The 22,759-nt window shown below is 42.6% G+C and overlaps 1 protein-coding gene across 3 annotated transcripts in view; it reads right to left on the reverse strand.

Moving 5' to 3' along the window:
• Positions 1-22,759, reverse strand: part of WIPF1 (WAS/WASL interacting protein family member 1) — a 58,608-nt gene that overhangs the window by 24,957 nt on the left and 10,892 nt on the right. The window contains exon 2 of one of the 3 annotated variants that reach the window (XM_074829154.1): positions 12,436-12,529. The exons of the other annotated variants lie outside the window; for them this stretch is intronic. The gene's annotated coding sequence lies outside the window, so the exon portion shown is untranslated. The remainder of the gene's footprint in view (positions 1-12,435; positions 12,530-22,759) is intronic. 3 annotated transcript variants of the gene reach the window in all.

Genomic DNA, 22,759 nt, shown 5'->3' on the forward strand with positions numbered 1-22,759 from the left:
GAAGAGCAAGAGCCTGGAGGTCCCTGGGCAGGACTACATGGGACAGTTCTTGGGGAAGAAACACATGTCAAGGCAGTATCACACTGAGCATTTTTTCAGCCCTACTTCAGCTGCGGATAGATGATAGATTTTTTGTCTTGTTTTAGGCATATCCTTTTCAATAAACTGCAGAGTTCTAATCTTTTACCTCTTACAACCGCAACGGAGCTATGTGAAAGGTGCAGGTGCTGTGGGGTAGTGAGGAGGAGTAAGATAAATAACCACAACAGCAAACGAAGCCCAAGACTAGTTAGAAAAAAAGTGAGAGGATGCCATGAGGTGCTTTCACCTTTCTGTGCATGTTAACCCAGGCACCCGCGCCCTGCCAACCCTACAGCATCTCCATCTTCCTCCACCCCTCATGCTCACCTCCCCCATCACCGAGCCACCACGCCAAGCACAGTGACCCTGCAGGCAGCACTGGTTGCAGCTCACACTGGACAATTCCCCAGAGTCTTAAAGCCCCCTAAACTCTTTTCGTCTACTTCTTACCATCACAGGAAAACAGTAACAAAGGAGGTTACTGCGGGGTGTCAGTGACAAGTGAACTATCAGATCATCGAGCCAGCACACGACCGCAGGGCGCCAGGAGCTGTAACAGCCAGATGCACTCATGGTCCCCAGCAAGTTGCATCCAGCAAACCTCATCTGTCAAAGGCAACCAGGAGTTATATGGCAAAAATCCAGCAGTGCTGCATCCATGGAAAATTACAGCTAAGAAATAGGCCACTATCGTGTCAGAATGTTGTTTTAATCCAAGTATTTTAAAAAGCCTTCTTCTTTTCAGTGACATATTTTTCAAGATACGCAGAGAATCACAGGCAATGGATAGCTTCAAAGGACTGTCCCCAGTCACCAATATAGTCACTATTTGGAAGAAGCAGCAAAGCTTTCGGTCAGTTTACGTGTTTGGATGTTGACTTGAGAAAAGTTGATAATGTAAGAGCAAAGACACTACAGCAGAAAGTATGACTCACTGAAAACAGAAATTGCTTCCATCCAATCCATGCTCCTATAATTTCTTTCAGCCAGTGCTTTCAGAGATCCACAGAAATATTCCTCTGAGCATCAGCTCATGCCCCCCACCACAGGGACCCTGCCGTGGGGAGCAGGACCCCAGCCCTACAAATGACGCCTGGAGCAAAGCTCCCGCACCGGACACTGCGAGAAGGAGTCTTTCTGGTGTTTCAAAACAAGCATGTGTTTGTCATTCCTCAGCAGGAGGTCCAGGCCAAACTCAGCAGAGAAATCTACAATTACTGGGCTGTATCCCAGCCCTTGGGGCAGGAGGACACAACTTGAGACACTGCAATCTCCTGCAGCTCCCTCCCACTCCTGCCTCCCTGCCAAAAACTGAAAGGCCCTTTCCTCAACCCCTCCACAAAGAAAAGCCCTACAGCAGCTTCACCCTCTCCCCCAGGCACAAGTGATGGTTAAGGACTGAGCCGTTTGTGCTTGAGCTCTTACTTCAGCTGTCCAGAGCACAGCTGCCTGCTGTATTCAATCACCTACCATCCAAGGCAGCCTTTAGTCAACCCAAGCGTTTGAAACCACGCACCAGGCTGTGTTATCCTAGGCACGCTGCCCAACGCAGCCAACGAGGGATTCACCCTGGCTGGAAGCAACCTCAGCGTGCAGCCCTAAAGAAAGGGATCCTTGTTATGGTGCTCTGGAGAGGCTGTAGGGACAACCTCTCCACATAGGGACAACATACCTGGGGCAACAAGGACCTGATGTCCATCTCTTATTCCCTCGCCTGTTCCTCCTTGTGAACATCTTGTATTCACAAAATACTGTTCCTAATACATAGCCCAAGAGCTTCTCTCTGATGGGGTTGCTTTTTCCAGCGTCGTCTCTCATTACTGCAGAGGTGATCACTCAGTGTCATGTGGCTGTTCAGCAGAATGTGCTTCACTGCACAGCTTTCTCCCCTGAACTCTAGCTGTCTTAAGCTCTAGGAGCTGTTGGTAGGGTGAACAGGCTAGTTCAGGAGTTAAGGATTTCTGAGTATGGCCCCCAGCTTACTCAGTTCTAAATTAGAAAAAAAAGCATTGTATTAAGTTGGGAAAAGTCTTGAAGAGCAGGACTCTTTCCACCAGCTTCTCCTCACCAATAGGACAGGGCCATTCGTGGCCTGTCGGTGGCAGGCAGCCTGCACAGAGGCAGGCGGAGGGCAGGAAGAGATGTTTCCCACACCCTACACCTGGTGACCCAGAGGTGGAAAGGCACAGGCTGGCCCTCGGAGCCCGTAGCTTGTCACCACAGGAAAATAACTTTGTTTACATTAGCGTACCCGCCTTCTGCCTTTCCACCTATTGCTCCATGGGCTTTTTTTTGAGGATGTTCCGGGTCTGACCACTTGTTTCCTTTCTGTAGCATGAAAGCAATTCTACCATTTGAATCAAATTGACAGAAGTCTGGAAGATTTTTTTTTTTCTCCTCTCTCCACTGTTTTATGGCATAACAGGCCAAAAAGTATCGGGATTTATTCTGAATGGTTTTTTTGGACACTGGAGCTGTTGCAACTTTCAGCCAGCATGGAAAGAAGTCATAGGAACCAAGTGTGGTGAGTAAGCCCTGGGATTTTGCTGGACTTCTGCCGACCATGGTTGGCTACCAGTGTGCTGTGGGTCCTCTTCACAGCGGTGGTTATAAGGAGAGGGGCTTCTCTTCTCTGCAAGTCCTGAGGCTGGGATGAAAAGAGCCTGTTTGGAGCCACAGGTTACATCCTAGGAGCTCTAGGACATCCCACACCACATCCTCTCCATGACCAGATCACTATTTAAAATTATTAATAGTATTAATAACACTGTGACCTGCATAATGCCATTGCTGAAGCTGTCTTCATTCACCTTTCTTCTGACCAACAGAACAACACGAAGCTGCAGTCAAAAGTATTTTACTATAATGAAGGCATACAGAAAAGGATCAAGGATCTCACACACCGTCAGATTATTTTACTGCCCAGTAAGCATAGGTTTAGAATTCAGTTGGCTTCAGCATTCAAATAGACTTTTTTAACATAAAGTGTTTTCTTCATCACAATCAACTAACTCTTACTAAATCCGCAGTGAACTGTGACTGGTCTATTAAAGCCAGCATCTATAAAATAATATTAAAATAGCAACTACCTCTAAAGGGGAAATCTGAGGCATATAAGGGCCAGACATGTGGAATGAATTTAAAACACCATTTTCCAATCCTTCTCTCTTGTAAATATTGCAATATTCCTGTAAGAATGTTGAAAAACTACAGAGCACAGAGATTAGTTCAGATTTCACATCAAAAGCCCAAACAAAAAGTTAAGCAGCCTGGGCAGTCAGCAGAGAAAGAGCAACCTCACAAGCGAGAGTGCATTAGAGTTTTTACAGCCCAGGTGTCAACATGAATTAGAGAGTAACTTGAATACCTGTCATTAGAGGAACAATCAAAGACTGATCTGCCCTGAGTGTGGGAAAAACAAAACAAAACCCAGCCCCAGATCTGCATAATGTAAGGCAGCCTGCTCCGCCAAAGACAATTCAGAAAAAACGAATACCACCTCAGAGCCAGGTTACTGTCAATAAAAGCCTCGGTTCAGTGCCCATAAATCAGTTTTGTGAGAAACAGGCAACCAGGTCTGCTAGAGATTTTAATTAAAAAGAAAAAAAATATCTTATTTTCCATTCTGAAAGTTAATTTTGGATTATTTGAGGCTGCAAAGTGCTGGGACTCCAAACCTCCACTAAAATGGGTGGAGATGGGAGAGTCTGATTTTACTCTCATTAGAGTTCATGGAAAGGCTCAGGCCAGTTTTCAGAGGGGGCTGGATGAGACCCATTGTACCTTATGACTTTGCTGAAAGCATTCGAATTATTTAGGATGATCAGACTTAAAGATTAAGAAGTGCATATCCCACGAAGTCCCTTGATGTTCTCTGCTGTGCAGGGATTTGCACTGTAGCTCAGGGTTAGTCATTAAACCAGATCATTTGTGAGGCACTGAATCATACTTGCACATAAGTAATAAATTTGAGGAGTGTCACAGTCAGTAATCAAGGTTGGCGTGGCTCCCACAACACTGTCTTTTGGATGCAGAAGGCTGGTGGAGTAACAACCACAGCCACAGTCTGGACAGAAAGATGCCATCACTTGTGTTCAGCACCGCTGGCATCTTGCTTCATGACCCTGGGGAGAGCAACTGGCAAGATATACTGTCATCTGTCTCAAAGGACCACAACCTTTTGAAAAACTCCCCATAACTTTCCCTCTGTGCCCTGCTCACAGATCACAAACTGAATTGAAACTCACATCAGACCTTACAAACTGACTAGATACTAAATGAGGACTCATTCTGCATATGACTTGTATGAACTGTGTTCTCAAACACTCTCTGACCTCCGATGCAAAAAGCTATAAAAGAGCATTTGATCTGCCATTTAAATGCTTATTTCAATAACATGGCCAGGGAAAGTTAAGTTCTTTGTAGACTCTCTGCTGGGCTGTTACAAAACAATTACTTTTTTATAATTCACATGTCCAAAGGAATTAATGCAATTTTGCAAATAAAGCAATGAAAAATTTTCAGTTTACTGAGGTATAAATGAATATACACAAAATATACCATTACTCTGTGTACTTAAGAGCTTTTAGTATTTACTATAATTGGTATTTTATCATAGATCTGCCTCTGAGAATAGCTACAAAACTCTCCCTTACATAATTTATGTAATAACTAGCTTACAGCAATTAAAAATGAAAATCACTTTGAAAGCCTGAAAACCCTGAACTATGTGAAACTGGGCAGCGTACGCCGGGTACCTGCACATGCAAAAGTGTCCATGTGCACAAGCAATCAAAGCAACTCGCAGCATCCGTTCTTGCTTGCTTGGAAGAGGGCCTCTGCCCTCTGAGGTTTGGCCTGCTGTGTAGTTCATACTGCACTTCAGAAAGCTTTCAGATGGGCTGCTATGGTTTCAGTAATTATTTTTAAAGGTTCTCAGCAATATAAAAACAAATCTGCAGAGGAGATTTTAGAATCAGGATGGAAATAATAAAGGGGAGGGAAAAGAGGAGGCAAAAAGTAATCTGAAACAAAGAGAGGGTCTCCTTCAGCAAACCACCCCTTCCCTCCCCAACCTCCAGGCCATCAATCACCCTTTCTTCGTGTTGGAGCCAACCTTAGCTCACCCCAGACTACTCAGATACTGTGGCCAAAAGGTGATCATTTCAAAAGGGTCTACAAAACTTCAGAAACTGCACCCAAAGCATTACGAAAAAACTCCAAGCCCAAGGTGAATTAAGGATAAGAGATTAATTTTAACCTTAAATATCCTACTGTACATATTTTGGTTTGACAGGAATTCATTTAAAAACAACAAAGAAAAGCAACAGTGTTACTGAAAACACATTATTTCACATGCGAATTTACACGATCACCTAATATCCTGCCAGTACTGGCAAATGATGTCTTGTTCTAATCCACATAAAAAACAAGTCCAAAATGTTATGTTCCTGCACCACCAGATTATTTGCTGGGTTGGAATCCAGCAAGAAACTTCTGCAACTTCAGAGAAATAGATAGATGAAGCAATAAACTATTGCTATTAAAAATTGCCCAATAAGACAACTCAAAAACTGTATTTATATGGCTTGTACAAATCTAACAGATCAGATAACCATTAAGTAAACTAGATCGAAGGTTGCCATTATCTCTATATTGTTTGGTTCTTTGTATCATATACAAAAAAATTAGTAAATCAAACCATCTTTTTCTGTTTTAAAGAGCATAGATTTTACAACATACCCATATTAACTGTGTTAATTCACTGCCTTTATTACTACATCAAGAAAAGCTTAATTTTAAAAGTATAATTTTTTAATACAAGTAAAAAAAAAAAGTATCAACTGTCCTTAGCTGACAGGAACTGCTATAGTTTCACTCCAGACATACAAAGTCTTTGGTTGGACTGGATGACCTTCAAGGTCTTTTCCAACCTAGACAATTCTGTGATTCTGTCTTATACCAGAGGAAGATATGGTCCTAAAGTAGTAATGTGAATCTGTATGATAAATAATGAGGGCTGCCAGCTGCAGCTCCAGGGCTAAAGCAGACTACCAGCAGGGAAGACAAAGAATTGTCTTTTCCTCCTGTGATACTGAACCACCAAATCCATCACATGCCTTATTCTGAGCTGGCGAGCACTTCCCCACCTCCAAGACAAGTTACTGGATGAAACAAACTGGTACCAAATGGAAATACATATAGAAGCCCTGCAAAAGATCTCCTGCTCCAGACTCGCTTCTTGGGAAGAGCAGCTCCAGAGTAAACTAGTGGTTTGGTGGCTGCCCTGCAGAATGTCACCTCCAAGCCAGGGGCCAACCAGAGGGATGGGTGCAAGAGCAAAGGCAGGAGGGTGCTTGGACACACCCTCCCTCTTTGGCCAGCATGGAGATGAGCTCTAAATCACCCCTGTGAATTGAAACCATGTGAGGGAGGTGGAACTGGTGGACTGGTGTTTACAGAGATCCCCAGGCAAGGAGCCTGATGTACTAGTGGCTGCTATCTGAGGGCTGGAGCGGTAGAAGGTCAGACCTGAAATTCTTCTTCCTCTGGATTTAGTTAAGCTCTTCGCAAAGCAGTAAAAATCTAATCCACAGCGCATTGCATACCTCACTATGCGTAATGGGAGAGACCTTAGCCTTCAGCGTCTGAGTTTGCATGTATGCAAGTCACCCGCGGTACTCAGGCACTGTTTCTATCACCGACAATTTCCATTTGGTCCAATCTGGAAAAAATCCTGAGTAATACAAGGATGAATTTTTCTGTTAAGTATTTCCAATGCTGCCTTTTGGCAAGAAAAAATGTCAAAAGTCATTGGAAAAGAAAGGTACAGTTAAGTGATGTTTCAATTATTTCATAAAAAAGCTGCCAAAATGCAAAGAGTAAAATCCAGGCAATACTAATATTCTTCATATTTATACCATTATAAGTGAAGCAGAGATAAGAGTATTGACCAACCACAGCTACATTTTATTTCATGTACTAGAGTAGAGCTACAACAAAAATTCAACTCAAAAAAGCTTTGTAAAGCCATTTTTACATAAGTCTTGGAATTTTGTCTAATTTTGCAGCAGGACTTGATACTCATGAAATGAAATATAAGTGAGAACATTGAAACACAGGGTCCAGATTTTACATCTGACACTTTAACTGAAGACTCAGCCTTGATACTGGGATTATGAAATTTGCACATACACATCGGAGTTCCCAGTACACATCTGCAGCAGAGGATGCCAATTTAAACACCCGCAGTAAGGGCACACAGTTAAGCTGTCCATACCAAATAATCTAAGGTTTTCATTGTCCAGTTGAAAGTCCTATAAGTAAAGATAGCTTCTGAAGATTTAATTTATGAAATACGCTTCTCTACTTGTTTTGACAATTATTTAATAGATGGTAAGGTACAAGTTCTGTTTTGCATCAGTCTGTGGTTCTTTTAAACTCAAAGCAATTCTATTGTTATATGAAAGACTAACTCAGACTAGGAATTTAGATTCCCTGTTCTACCTGGGGAGGCACTAAAATTTCTGTATGTTGTTCTACTACAGGACTTAATAATGTGTTTTGGGGGGAAAAAAAAAATAGAGAAGTGGGAAACTAATTTTATATCCTGTCAAAGTCTGAGACATGAAGAGATTTCTGTCTTAATCAGGAATTAAAAAACCCCAAACATTTATTCTTAGAAGCACAAATTTCAGCAAAGCCTACATTTGCTTTAGGTATTTTAAATTTCTTTAAAAAAGATAATTTAAAATTTTTCTGATTTCTGAAATTAAATTGTGCTGAATTCACACCTTTTATCTCAGGGGGGGAAAAATAGTTTTGAGAAATTGATGGTTTTAATCAGAAAAGCTTTTCAATAAAAACATCCTGAAAAACTATAACTGAGATCATTAACTTTGATATCCAAACAGAAATTTTCCAACTTAGGTATCTAAATCCTATTGCTAGAGGCTTGTGTTTTCATAGCTTTGCTAGTGTATTGACATGACGCTGCTGACCCAGCACAGGGCTCCCTTACTGACTCTTGACTGCCTTGATCATCCCCCCGGTCCCGGGAGGGCCTCGGGCGAGTCGGTGCCACTACAGTGAAGACTGGGAGGACACAGATGCTGACAAGCAAGGGGGCCCAAAGTTCTGTAACGGGGACTAGTTTAAAGCATGGCACAAATCAACCCAAAAGCAACCAAGGACAACAAAGTGAAAACGCCCTTCTGCTTTCCTCCATGTCTCCGATTACAGAAGTTTTTGCTCCAATTTACTTCTCTTTGGAAATAACTTTTTACAGCTGCACATGGCAAGTACTTAGCTAGCGAGCAAAGAAGAGAAGCTGGAAAGAATGATTATTAATGGATTCTGCCAAAAAAATAGGCAGGGCAAAGTCTTCTGCGGCTTAGCAAAAGAACTAGTCAATCCTCCCCTACACAAAGAGGAGGCATGTCCTGCGTTGCCTTCCTGAGAAGGAAAAACAGCGCAGCCACATTGCCTACTGCAGCAACCCGGGCTGGACCCCAAGGAAACATGCAGCACACCCTACTTTCTACTTCTGCAGCTGGTTGAGTCCTCACATATTTAAAGAGAGAGTTTGCCCAAGGCATTAAGCAATTCCATTCAGCTATCTGCATTTTAAATATTTGTATCTCCAACTGTTTTCCATGACCTTCAACAACCAAGTGCTTCCGTGCAGCAAGTGTAGTCAAAGCCAATATGTCATGTGGGTGCCTGCTCTGGAGGAACAGGTTTACCAGGGGACTCAGGGGACTGTAGTGACATCACACATGAGGTCATATCTTACTGACTGTGTAGGTCATACCCAGGCAGGCATGCTAGGCAGGTGAATATGCCAAGAGGGACAAATCCACATCTTGACTGAACTTGGCAGGAGCTGCAAGCCATTGCTTGAGGAGAGACAAAGTGTCCCAGCTAGCTGCTCCAGGGCCGGCAGCAGCTCCTGGTTCCCGCCAGGTTTCTGGAAGCAGTACCCAGCCAGCATTGCACCTTCGTGTCAGCTGGCAGCTCTGAGATAGCCTGCTCCACAGGCAGTGCAGGAGGTCATTGGGAGTCCAGGGAGGAGCTGTTTTTGGAGGATGTCTCCATGCAAGACAGCAGGTCTAGCTGAGCTCCTGCTGGTATTCCAAAGGCAGCTTTTTGCATAAAAAGTAGTAGTTTGGTACTGTTTAATCTAAAAAAAAAGAAAATGTATGTATGGCATACCACTGCCATGAAAAAAACATACCCACAAAATCAAAAGCAGCCACATACCATCATTCAACGTTTGCATTTCCTCTTTAGAACATTCATCAGCAAGTCCTCTTACTCCACAGGACTGTTCACATTTGTCCTTACTAATGTCAATCTACCAAAAGCTCAGAGGAGAAAACAAAACAGTTGCTGCAGACTGGAGTGCTCAGTGCAGGTGCCCTGAAACAGCAGGTATTGGAGGGTGGCAGACAATTTCCCCTTCAATTTCTTTGCACTAAGAGTGGTTGTCACAGTTGTTAAACCCTAGCTAAAGTTGGCATCACATCTGCTGAATCCTGTAAATACGGCTGAAACCCTGATCAAACTGGCTGAACTGTTTGGCTAGCTTGCATAAGCAAAACCAAACTGGGTTTATTTTAAGTAAGTTTGAAGACTAAGTTTAGCATATGGCAGACTAAATTAGGACTCCTAAGATCTCTGCTTTCAAAACTAGAGTTGATAATTAAACGGAGAATTAAGAACCATTTCAAGTTTCCAGATAAAAAGAAAATTTTTTCTGAACTCAGAAAGCTGTTATATCTGGATCAAACCCACAGCTGAAAGGAAGATTTGCATTGGTTTTATCAGGTCAAAAACCATTACTCTTCTCATGAAGTCTACTTTTTCTCTTAAACTGCAGTCTTGATGACTGGCAGATCTCAAACAAATGATTGTGCAAGGATCACTGCTTTTTCTGTATCTGCCAAGGCCTCGGTAAGCAGGCTGGCTGACAGAGGGCTGGGATACAGGTGGTGCCAGTCCAGGCATCACCACGCAGAGAAAAAGCCCCACTTCTGTGCAGAAGGGGTACGGCAGCACCAGGGCTGCTGTGTGAACAAAGCCTGAACTCTACAGTCAAATGCTGCTTCAGGCCAGCCCTGATCCATCAAAACTTGCTATCAGGGAATGGTGTTCAATGCAGACCAAACTGGTTTTGCACGGTCAGGGTGAATTTCAAGTTTGCCATTAGTACCAGAGTTTTGAGATCCATGATAAAAATGAGCAGTTTTCTGTTTTCCTGTCTTCCCACAACAGTTCATCTAAGAAAGCAGCACAGATTGCCTCTTCAGGACTCCCTTTTATGCGGGGAGCAGACCTGGTCCTTCCTTACCTTGCCAGCTGCTGATGATAACAACTCAATACTTTCCCCACAGTGCACAGTATAATGCACTCATTTTATTTGTTGACTCCCAAATTAGAAGAGCAAAATCTCCTCAGGAAACTCAGGAACGGCATGTCACCTTCCCTCCCTGAGAAGTGGAGTGAGGGATATACTGTACCATACATATGGAAGTGTTTATTACCTTAAAGTAGCTATTCAGCTTTCATCGATAACCAGAAAAATGTAAAGTCACTGTCAACAAGGAGACTGAAATACAGAACGATAGACAGCAGGGCTGGAAGAGGGCATCTGTCCTTCCCCTGAGTCACTATCAATTACATCATCACTAGCAGGTATTTCTCTTCTCTCCCTAAAAATCTCCAGTGATGGAAGTTCTGCACTATCCCTCAAGTTATCTACTTGTTCGCCTTACAGCTAACAGAGCTTTTCCCAGTACCTAATCTAAACCTCCTTTGCTGTGATTTCATTTGCTATTTCTCATCCTATTTACAACTGATGTGCAGAATAATTTATTCCTTTCCTCTTCATGGCTATTTGAAAACTGCCTACATGCCTCTTTGATCTTTTCTTCTTTAGGCTAAGCAATCATATTTCCTCCAGTCTTTCCTCACAGGCTGTATTTGGTCTGTCTCTCATCACTACTGCTGTAGGATGTACATAATCCCATATCAAATTTGAAATGGGTGAGGGTGACAATTCACGATCTTTATCTCAGTATTGCATTGTATGTTCTTTTGCAGCATCCAATATACTAATTTGAAATAAAATATAAGTGTCAATTAAAAAATACTCATATTTTTCCTCTGTCTCCCTCCTTCAAACAGGCCATCCTTTCTAACCCACAGTGTCCAAACAGGTGTGTTTGGCTACTGATCACAGAGCAGTACCATGGGTTTTGGTCCTCTAATGTGGAACAACTCTCCAAATATTAGGCTTTGCACCAATCCTCATCCTGGCAGCAGTTCATCATGCTCAGTATGAGTTATGGAGCCATGAATGGAGACGTTTGTCTGTTCCTTAGGGCTAATTCTTCCCTCTTACATGTCCCAAGCCCAGCACCCAGATTTCTCCAGGCTGTGGTTCCCAAAGCAAGCACACTGCTGAAACTACACCAAAGCATCAACCCACATGGAATTGCAATAGACCCTATCAAGAAGCAGCCCAGAATGGTTTTGTGCTCAGGTCTACAGAGAACCAAGATCCCAAGCACCTCTGAGACTCTCCCAGCATCAGTTTCTAGCTGGCCCACTAATCACAAAGAAGCCACTGTCAGGGCTTACAACACAGTGCATTTGAGATAGGAAATAATATTTGATCTGCTGGACTGCACCAGCTCTAGGTCAGCATGTTGCAGCCTATCTACAGCACATGCTTTCTGCTTGCACCTCTGCTGCAATGAGAAAACAATTAAAAAGTAAATTCACCATTATATTTTTCTTTCTGATTCATTACATGTCTCAGTGGACTTTTTCATACTATTTCTGTTCATTAGCACCAAACTCTGAACATTGCAGCCTTCACTGTGCAGTTTTCAAGTGTAACGTCATTTGCTCTAAGTCAGGACAACTACGAATTCACAGTGCCTGGCCAAATCATATCTTAGGTCTCCTGACCTAGTTGTGAAATCTTAAATCCCTCCACTGTTAGCCCTGTGCTACTGGAATGAAAAAAAAAAACCAACTGCAAGTGTTAAAAGCTTGCGGATTTGGCAGAAAATCTGATGTAACCAAAGGCACCTAAATCTGACATTAGGAAAGGTGTGCCACATCAGAGCATGTCAGTAAACTGGCATTGCCATTAATCCTGCCCTAGAGAAGAATGACTCCTATATTGTCACACGGCAAATCAAGACGTGAGACGGCTCTATGCCTCCTGACTGTTACAGGCCAGAGATGACACATGCAGGAGACGTTTCCCTGTGCTGCTGCTCACACAGTAAACTCCTCCCCACTCCCATCCCTCTCCCTGTGCAAACCCCGCGGGCTCTGTACCTTGTCACCAGAATAGAGGGCCTGGCAAATTCAGTCCAGAATACACTTGCTGAAGTTAATTAGATTGCAATAACATTTCCCAGGATGCACATTCCTGCAAGGAAGAAAGAAAGAGAACTATTAATTGTGAAACTGAAATGTTGGCGACCACAGAGACTGAGTACGTATCTATTATGCATTTCCTTGTGTAAGGAGAAATTCTGCATGAGAAACTGGCAGCGTGTAAAGAGGAGCCCGCCTCCATCTAAAGAGGAATCAGAACAGAAAAACACACTGACGGTGCTCTCCATATCAGTCCCTGAGACCAAAGGGCCCAATCTGTTCTCAAACAAATTTAAGATAATTCTCCCGACTTCAGCATAGCATAGTAGAAGCCAATATAAGTGGTGAAATGAAAGCAGAAAAGCCTAAAAACATGTGTGGATGGATGTGGTGGTAAGGCTGAATGGAGTTATCCACTGCTACAGTTGCTCCTCTTATAAGAGCCATGGTTTACAGGCCAGCTTTGTAGTAAGGAGGTTTCTGCAGTTTAGACTAGAGAGAAATGCATGCAAAAGCTGAAACAAATCAACTGAACAAAAGTCAAACCGACCTCCTTCAACCTCTAGATGCTTTTAACAGCTAATTACAGAAATGATTTGCAGAACTTGCACTGAAATGGGGGGGAGGGAAGGAAGGGGGAGGGAATGGCCAGCAAGAGGTGATAAAGACATGCTGCAAATAATGTCCCAGCAAAAGATACCCTTGTCCTTCTGATGTATTTAATATTGAAACAACAAAATATCTTTAACAATCCAGTCAATTTAAAACAAAATATAAGAACAGTAGCCATTCAGCATTGTATGGATTTACTTCTATTTAGAGATCAAAGTCTCAAGACTCCAATCCCTCTGCTATGAGACCTTTGCATACACTATGTGTTGAAATGAAACCCACAAGGGGATCCTGCTATAAACTCTCTGAAGCTGGCCTATGCAGTTCAGGTTTGCGTTAGTTGGTGTTGCACATCTTAACTCCTATTTTTTCCTTCGCAGAGAGTAGGGCAAACCTGTGCCATGGATCCAAGCGCACAGTGGACACAAAGTCAACAGAGCAATGCAGCTGAATGGCTTTTCAGAAGCAAAACCGGCCAGTCATTAAAGTGGCATTCTAAGCAGTTTATTCTGTTTGTTTGCAGAATTAAGGATAAAGTTGCTTTCATTTAACTTTTAAGCTCTCTCAAACTTACAAACTTTGACACTAATACTTCCCCAGGGAAAGAAATCAAAAAGTTTTTTAAGATTACAGAAAAATTAAATTTTCTTCCATAGATGCTAGGAATATGTGCAAACACATACACACTCTCTTCCTTCTAAAGTTCAGTAAAAGAGGAGGGTTTTTTTTCTGAGTATAGAATTTGTTACCATCTGGTTCCATTTTTCACTATTTTCTTTTTTCGGTTTCCTTCTCTCTCATTCCAACCCATATTTATTTCCTTTTGTTTAGTCTGTAGTCTTTATTCCCTTTCCTCTTTTTGCAGATTTCCTTTTTAATTTGTTAGGGAAAGAATTCCCTGGTTTTCATAATGCAGGCTGGTAGAACAGGCCCATTCAGAAATTCCCCCTCTCCTATACCCTCTCCCGCTCTTTCCCTCCTCTTTCAGTCCTGGTTGCCTGTGCTCACTCCTGGTAGCTGAGTAAAAATGTTAGGCTTTATTTATTTAGGAAAGTGTATCAGTTTATTTTTTAATTCAGTTGCAAATACCTGCTGCAAACCACTGCATGGAGGCTCAAATATATTATTTACAAGCCATTATACTTAGCTTAAAACAACTCCTAATCTATCTGAGATGAGCTGCTATAAAACAGAATTAGGCTGAAATGAAAATGTCTGCAGTGGGATTCTACTAAATTGGGTTTAAATCACATTTAGTTAAACAGAGTTGAGTTTCACAGTGCTCTGGTGAAGGCTATAAACTCTAATAAAGGAGAAAGGCTGATTTTGGGCAGAACTTCGGCTGCTTGCAAAACTTGCCGGTTTTACAGAAGCAGAGGAGCCCAGCTAAGGCCAGAACCTTCTGCATGTAATACTCCAAAGCTCAAAACGTGAGAGCAAACTCTGCAAGGCTGCAGAGAACTGCCCAAAAACAGGGCCCTGCTATTCCCAAATTGCTGAGACCCCGCAACAGAGCCACACCCAGAATCTGCCTCCCCAGGCAGGAGGAGGTGAAGACTTCCCCGCTCGTCCAGCCTGCTCCTTCTTCAGCTGCTGCATTTGTTTCATGTAGATATTTTTATGCTGAGATCAGGATGAATGCACTAGGTGGTATGGGGAGGGTAAAAAACCAGTGCAACTTAGTCTGTTTTTCTACAGAATCAGGAAAATATTTTTTAAAATATTTAGGAAGTATGGACAGTTTTAGGAATACTTGCCTGATACTCAAATTTCTGATTTTAATGTCTAGCATGTCCTTCGCCGAGCATCTGTCACCTCCACCATCTGCACTTTGTGCTGGATCACTGCAACTACCGCTGTCCAAGCCCCTCCGCCTTGCGTGCTGTGGCCTTGCCTAGTGAGCACAGGAGTCTCTGCCCAGGGTGAGCACCTCGGCCTTCAGCTGTCACTACCTGAGCAGGCTGCACAGCCCTCGCCTCCTCTTCCCCCCCCACATTCTCCCAGCACCACGTGCACCCCATGCTGGGATTTAGTTTCAGTTCAGATTCTGTGCAGCACTTACTACTATATTCTACATTTTATCATCCTGAAGTTTATTTCCTTTGTAACTTTCACTCCAACTTTGCATTCAGAATTTTTAATCAGTCACAATTGCTTAGTAGCATTTAGAAGTAACGAATGTATTTTTGCGCAGGAACACAAAAGGTGCATCCCATTAAACAGCCTCCCTCTGAGAGCTCTCAAGTTCACCAGCACCAAACTGGTGCCATTTCATTCCTGACATGGTGCATTTCTCCAGCAGAGAAAAGCTGGGATGGAATTCCTCAACAGAAATCACCAGGAATGAATGAAAACCTTAACAAGAAACTACACCAGTAAAATCAAACAGAACAGCTATATATGTGGTACAGCCAAAGCACAGTGAAGTTTTCACTATAGTCAACAGTTTTAACCTGTGCTTCGAAAAGCACTTTCTGGTATTTATTAACACCAAACACTTCCATTAAAAATCCAGACCTTTTGCTTATTATATGAAAGTCTTAACAAGTTGACACTTCTAATGTGACTGAGCTTCACACTGCTGTTGTACTGCAAGGCAGGCTCCAAGCTTCTCACAAACCAAGCTAACTCACAGATGAGCTTCCTATTTTTGCCCCGTACAGTCCTGCTCCGAAAGCCCTCGTTGCTCACTACCTACCAACACAAGTGCCATATGGACCACTTCTTACCCACCCTCACCAAAAATCTGTAAAAGTACATACGCAGAACCCCTGTACGACAGTTAAAGAGACTTTTTAAGAGAACTAACCTGTGCTATTTGAATCCGTTGGAGGTCACCCGATTCTGAACTTCCCCAGCAGCTTCAATCTCGTTTCCTGTAGAGTGGCATGTGACACCACACTTCCTCACCGCACCTTGCTAGACTCTCTTTACTTACTCTTAAAAACCAGATGAAGAAACTAACTGCCCCTTACACCATGTTTAAGAGTTTTCTGCTCTCATGTTGAACCACTGACATTTCTGCATGGCCTCTATTGCCTTCTGAGTCACTCCATGATTCAATGGACCTTTTTGTACATTTCCTTGTATTAATACCAAATGCTGAATGTGATTCTGTCACAGTATGCTCAGTTCCCCCTTCTTCTTTTAAAGAAGAAACAAATGCAATAGTGGAGAACGTAATTATGCTGAAGGCGTGGGAAACTTCAGTTCAAGGATATTTGTTTATCAAATTTTCAGAATGGTAATGAATTGATATATTCGAATAGATGCAGTTATCAGCAATTTTCAGAAATATTTTTCATCTGAATAGGACAAACAGCTTTCACAGGAGTTTGATTCCTTTGAAAAATAGTTTGACTGCTGAAGAGTAGAGGTTCTTTTCTCAGCTATAGCAGCGTGCATCTACATATTGTCATCTAGTGATGGAACAAACAGGCCTGAACATATGTCGCAAAAGAAAGGACAGTGAAATCCTGGATTAGAAGAGTATGTTTACAGAATTAGATAATAGGTGGTGCTTTAGCAGAAGTTTTTTTTAAAGACACATGAATTTTGGAAAGGCAATCTAATCCTAAATGGTGCCAACACCAGAAATGCTGACACAGCCTGGAGATAAAGTTTGAAGACTACCATGTCAGAGGAGAGGCAGAATGGTTTTACCTGGGTCAGCAAGGAGATACTGCTCTGCTGGAAGATGTGCTTGTGGAGCATGTTAAGCACCCTTCAATGAGGCTAAGGGAGGGGGCAGAGTTCAATTAAATGTCCCTTTATTTAGTGATAGCTGAAATAACAGGCAACACCTGGGGCCCTGACCAGCCTGGCAAGAACTGAGTGAAGGTGAATGGGTTACACAGCCAGAGGGGTTCCCTTGGACACTGACTGCAAACATCTACGTTGGGGCACTGCTTGGATTTAGCTGCACCTAAGTGTGGGTGTGAAGAACCTGAAGGCAGGAAGAGAGTGAACAAGCAGACAGCAATGCTGCACATTTGGGATGCAAAGCTTTCAGCAGCAACACTGGTTTATGGCTGTTCTCCCACCGCACCCCATGGCTGTCTCAGGTGTGTTGGCACAGTGGTTTCACAGCATGTGCCATGGGCCGTATTGAGGAACTGATCTAGTGTTCAAGAGCTGATTAGGTTTTTTCTTTTTTTCTCACTCTCAGGCAGCAGGGGACAACTACAAGCATGAAGCTGGCACTGCAGCTACCCAGGCTGTAACACAAAACCACAGTTTACAGCGAGAGGCCCAGAGCAAACCAATGGGAGCTGTTTCTTTGCCCACTGGTTGATGCATTCTATGCAATTCCTACATAAATTAAGAGGTTTCCACTAAAAAATGTCATCTTCTAAATTAAACTGTGCTAGATGAAGACATCAGTGCTGTGAGCAGCCTCCCGGTGACCACCAGCCATGGATTACCTCCCCATCTGCTACCTCAAGGCTTCCTTCCTACCACCACTCACTAGTTTACTACTATCAAAGGAGTCAATTTAGCTCTAATAATTTTTATCAGTGGGCTAAAGTAATCTGACTGATCCCACTGGAAATTGAGTGTCAATGGTTTCAAGGATCCCTCCTACCCACAGCGATGCAAGGAGTAGTGACCTCTGGCGAAAAGGCAGGGGCAAACAACAGGATTTCACAGAGCAGCAGCTAAGTATTGAACAAATCACAGCCATCTATTAAGAGATGTATATATTTTATGTATAAACATATGGAGGATACCCACACAAAAGGAAATACATGTGTGGCTGAAAAGGCTACTCCACAAAATGGATGCTTTTGCATCAGACTCTTTTTGGGCACATACACGCCTACTTGTGCATGCACGTCTGAGCTCCTGCAGTTGCCGCAGGAGTGCATGTGCAAACACATGTCTGCTCATGCACCTGCTCTGCCCTCATTTCAAGTTTTGGGCCGAATGGCCAAAGTATTATTTACACTGGAAGACACTTGAGAGCACTGTGAGACACATGCAGCTTAAGCCTTTTCCCCTCGGTAAGCATGCAGAGATGCGATACGCTGGTCCCCGAGCTTCAGAGGCACTGAGGGGAAGTTGAAGAGTTCAGGAAGTGGCCATGTTTGCTCTCAGCACACTGCCTCTTTGTCCTCCCCCCAGCTGCTCACCCAGGGGCTTTCAGACAGCCCAAATCCCTCACAACAGACAGCTTATTTCTCTCCATTTTAAGAAGGGACTACGTTTACAAAGTCACTTTTAATGTGTCAACTGCCGGGTGAGGACCTAGCCGCCTATATTGGACTGTGCCAGAGCCGGTGGGGCAAATGTCCTTTTATATCCCCCCAGATACTCGGGGTTGTTCAAGACAGGAGGAATTTGTTCGCCCAGCAGGTAACTCGCAGCAGTCTCCCAGCCGCTTTTAAGCTACGCCCAAGGAAAACAGTCTCCCAGGGTGTTTCTTCAGCCAAGTTCAGAGTGCAGTGGCACCTCGGCATGCCCTTCAACAGGGCCACAGAGAAGGCGCTGCAGGGACAGCAAGGGCAGCTGTGTGACACTGGGGGGACTCACCGTGTCTACAGCGCTCTCATGCAGCGGGGTTTGCCAAGCCACCACGGACACCAGAGGATCTGTCAGCTCTGACCACGGACCATTAAGACGTGAAGGGAAACATCTGAAGCCTGATAAATTCCATCCTCTGTAAACAAACTGCTTATTTCTTCATCCTTGTCACAGATGAGGAATCTGTTGACTGACACCTTCCAGAGGACTAAAGGCTCAACAGGATTTTTGGCAGTAATCTTACGTGATAAGCCAACTGCTTGTAACTCATGCTGTATCTCACCTTGTACATACACAAGACAAAACCATCTCTATCTTCCAAGTGGAAAAGCATACCTGAAACTCTTCCTTATGTACACCTACGTACCTAAGAGACATGTGCTAGTAACCCTGTAGATGTCACAAGTTCTTTTTAAGACCATAAACTGACTTCCCCCCACCTGCCACAAGATCAAACAGCATTTCATTTATGGATAAAGGACCACCCTGGCAGCAATAACAATTTGCACAGTGGCCTGACAGATAAGCTACACAGGGATGTTAACAGACAAAGCTATTTACACAAATAATTTGCTGTCCTTTGCTATGGGGATAAAAAGGCAATCACAGGCTCTGAGGTTTTTTGGTTTAGATTAGAAACATGCACTACCCTGCATCCACACATTTGACTATACTGGACATGGTGATCCAGGCTAATGAAGCATGCTGAGTCCCCGCATTCAAAACCCACCCGTACCACTTGCCTTATAAAAACAAGCCCTATTTATTCCTTATATGGAAGCTCACCCCCTTCAGTGATATGGCTAAGACTATACATGCACACAGAGTAGTAGATATGGTGGGGAGTGTTTTCTGTCTGGTACCTGTCACCAGCAAATATGAGCAATTAACATCTCAGTGATTGGGCAAAACAACCTGTGCTGCTCCCGACCTCGAGCAGGCACAACACATGCAAGTGCAAGAGTAAGCCATCGTGTGGAGCTGCTAATATGCAAGTACAAAAAAACCCCCACCCAAATCTGTTTGCCAAATCACCAGAGTCAAGCACTAATACAGAGGTGTTCAAACTTCAAAGCGGGAGCACAGTCGGCAAGAGTTTGTTGAAAGAATTACAACCAGGCATGGAAACTGGGACTTCTCAGTAGCATATAATCCCTGCTGTTTCCATTTCCTCTTGCTCATTATCGGCACAGACGGGGGCTGAAGATTAGTAAACAGTGGGTGTTTGGGGTGAATTAGAGCATGTGTGATGTAGAGCTAGGTGTCCTGGTGGCATCCGTGTGACTTCGAAGAGAGATGTAAATATTTAATGTTGCCCACTATGTTTCTTCAGAACAATTAAATATTAACACAGTCTTTGTGGGTGGGAGAATCATACCAGATAAAACAGAGAATCTATCTTATCCTTCATCCAGGACATGAATATCATCTGATGGTCAAAAATTTTCTGTCAAATTCCTCCTCCGTAGTCAAGTACCTGTGTAAGATTAAGAGTTTTCAAACTGCTCCAGTCCTGTCTGAAACCAGGAAAAAACCCCAAACCCAGACCAACAAACTCTGGAACAAAACCCTTTGCACAACTACATGCATATGAGACATTACTTTTTCAGCTATCACCCTTGGTTTTAGTCACAGGTTACCCTTTCAGAGGACAGCCACATAAATAAAAGCCATTACTAAGAAAACGTAGTATGCCTAGAAACGCCTACATATTTCTTGACGTAAGTGAAAACTGCTGAACTGACAAACCCTGCTCTCAAAAAGTTACTTGTCTTCCCTGCCCCAATAATATAGACATTAATAGACTCCTGAAGAAAAGTTTGCACTGCACATGTATTATGATATATATCATAAGATACATTTCTAAAATGAGAACTCTGTGGGAGTCTCTTCATATCATTATAGATATTTCACATAACCTTAATATGTTCTCAGGAACTAAAAAGGAAGTTTTATTAAAAGGAATGGTGCTGGTCATTGCTTACAATACTTAAATTTCACGTAAACCCTGATTTCTTAGTTTGTAGCTTTTTCATACAATAAACTTGAAAGACAGTTTCTTTTTGACCTGATCAAAGAATATGGGATTACTCAACAGGTCCACCAACATAAGAAACAATGTATGCTATCTTTCCAAAGAGTATTTTCAACACTTTTTGCCCAGTAAAAACTGCCTAGCTGTTTTTCTAGAGCAGTGTTTGTTATACTTTGCCAGTGGCATGCCTAGTCTTCAAGTACCTTTTTTAATATATAAGCATTGCTATGATGGCAATATTAAAGGATTTATTATTGAGAAATTTGTCTTTAGCTATCAGCATGAGTCTCAAAGTTCAAAGTTTCAGGTATGAACACTTTGACAAAGAGTTTTTATATACTTGGTTATTTCGGTAGAAAACATCAACTTTTTTTAAAAGATAACAAGTAAATCTGAATAATACTTTATATTCAAACTTCCCATCAGTATTTGTGTACATATGTACACACATATACTTACACATGAACAAAGCTAAACAAATCTACACCTTAGACATCATGACTTACCACAACATCCACACATTTTAAAGCCACAAAACCAATATTCATTGACAAGAGCAATTTTTCATCTGACACAGGCCATACAGTTTCAAGCTGTTACTGCTGCTTATATCTATCCTTTACATTCTGAATCTTCATACTGGAAGGACTGAAAACTTGTGGTTAGGTAGAAAACATTAAGGAAGCTAGCTACAAGCAGGGTAATACAGGAGTACATATTGGCATGATTTCACTGGAGACAAGAGAGCTGTGCACCATTTTATCCTATCCAAAGCTAATGCCCTTTTACTTTTTTTTTTTAAAGGGAAAATAAGTCCCAAGCAGTGGGAACTTTACTCCATTTCTTGCATTCTTCCCATGGGTGGTATATTCCACATCAGAAATATCTGGATCCCAAATATAGCCACAGATCCAAGTCTGTGCATACTTGCTAGGCAATTATAAAATAGAAGCAGCTTCTCTGCTGTATAATGGATGAAATCTTTTATTCCTCGCTTAGGTACCAGTGCCAGTCATCCCATACTGATTTGAACTATGCCTGAGTAAGGTGAACAAGATCAGATCACATGCAAGATGAGATCACATGTTTTTCTTCATTAATATTTATTGAAAACAATATTCTCCCAAAAATAAACAGAAGAGGAGGCTCAGTATATGAATATGTATATCCACCGCATGCCACATTCTCATTTAATTATCTATGCAATTCCTATGAATTAGGAGAGTTTATTACTATGAATTAGGAGAGCAGTAGTTAAAGTAACAGGGAATTGCAGGGTTCATGAAAAGCATCCAGATAACAGCCTTGGAGACTGAAGGTCTCCGTTTCCTTAAGACAGTGAAAAATTCAGCCCTGTTGAGAGATCCTACATCTCACTCGCATGTAAGGGGTGGCTACATGGGACACATTCAAGCAAGACTTCTCACACCACTATGCCCAGTGTTGGCCCTGGTCTGAAAGAATCATTCATTAGACATCATGGAACAGTTTCAATCCTTGTTCACAACGTATTTTGTTACGGCTTTCAGCATGGAAGTCATTCAATGCCATTTTGAGCAGGAACTTTTGTGTTGCAGACCTGGGATTACCGACTCATTGCACTTGGACTACACTAAAGTTGATAGAAAGCAGTGTTTAGTCACAGCTCACCTGGCTTAAAGATAAACTGCTGATCTAGAAATAAAATGTCCTATATTGCCAGTCATCAAAACCAGTTTCAGCAGTTGATGAAACCAGAGTCAGTTATCAGGAGCCTGCACTCACAGGACACAAGGCAACACCTCTACCTCAAAAGGGCATGGGGACAGCCTGTTGTTCCCACAGCTAGACAAATAAAAGGTGCTGGACTTCCAATGCATTGGCTATGCAAGTTCCCATAACATGCTAGGGAACTAGCAATCAGGATAAGCCCCGAAATGTGCAGGCTGAGATTGAGAGCGGAGGCAGCAGTAGGATATTCTGGATTGAAAGAGCTTGGCACCAGGTCTCCCTCATTAGCAGAAGTTGCACACAAGAATATAACTGAACTTGTAATCACCTGTCTGTATGCCACTCTGCATGCATTTTGTTTCTTCTTTACTCTCCCAATAGCAAAAGGCCAGGTACTCAGTA

Source organism: Strix aluco, chromosome 6 (assembly GCF_031877795.1).
Source record: "Strix aluco isolate bStrAlu1 chromosome 6, bStrAlu1.hap1, whole genome shotgun sequence".
Taxonomy (NCBI): Eukaryota; Metazoa; Chordata; class Aves; order Strigiformes; family Strigidae; genus Strix; species Strix aluco.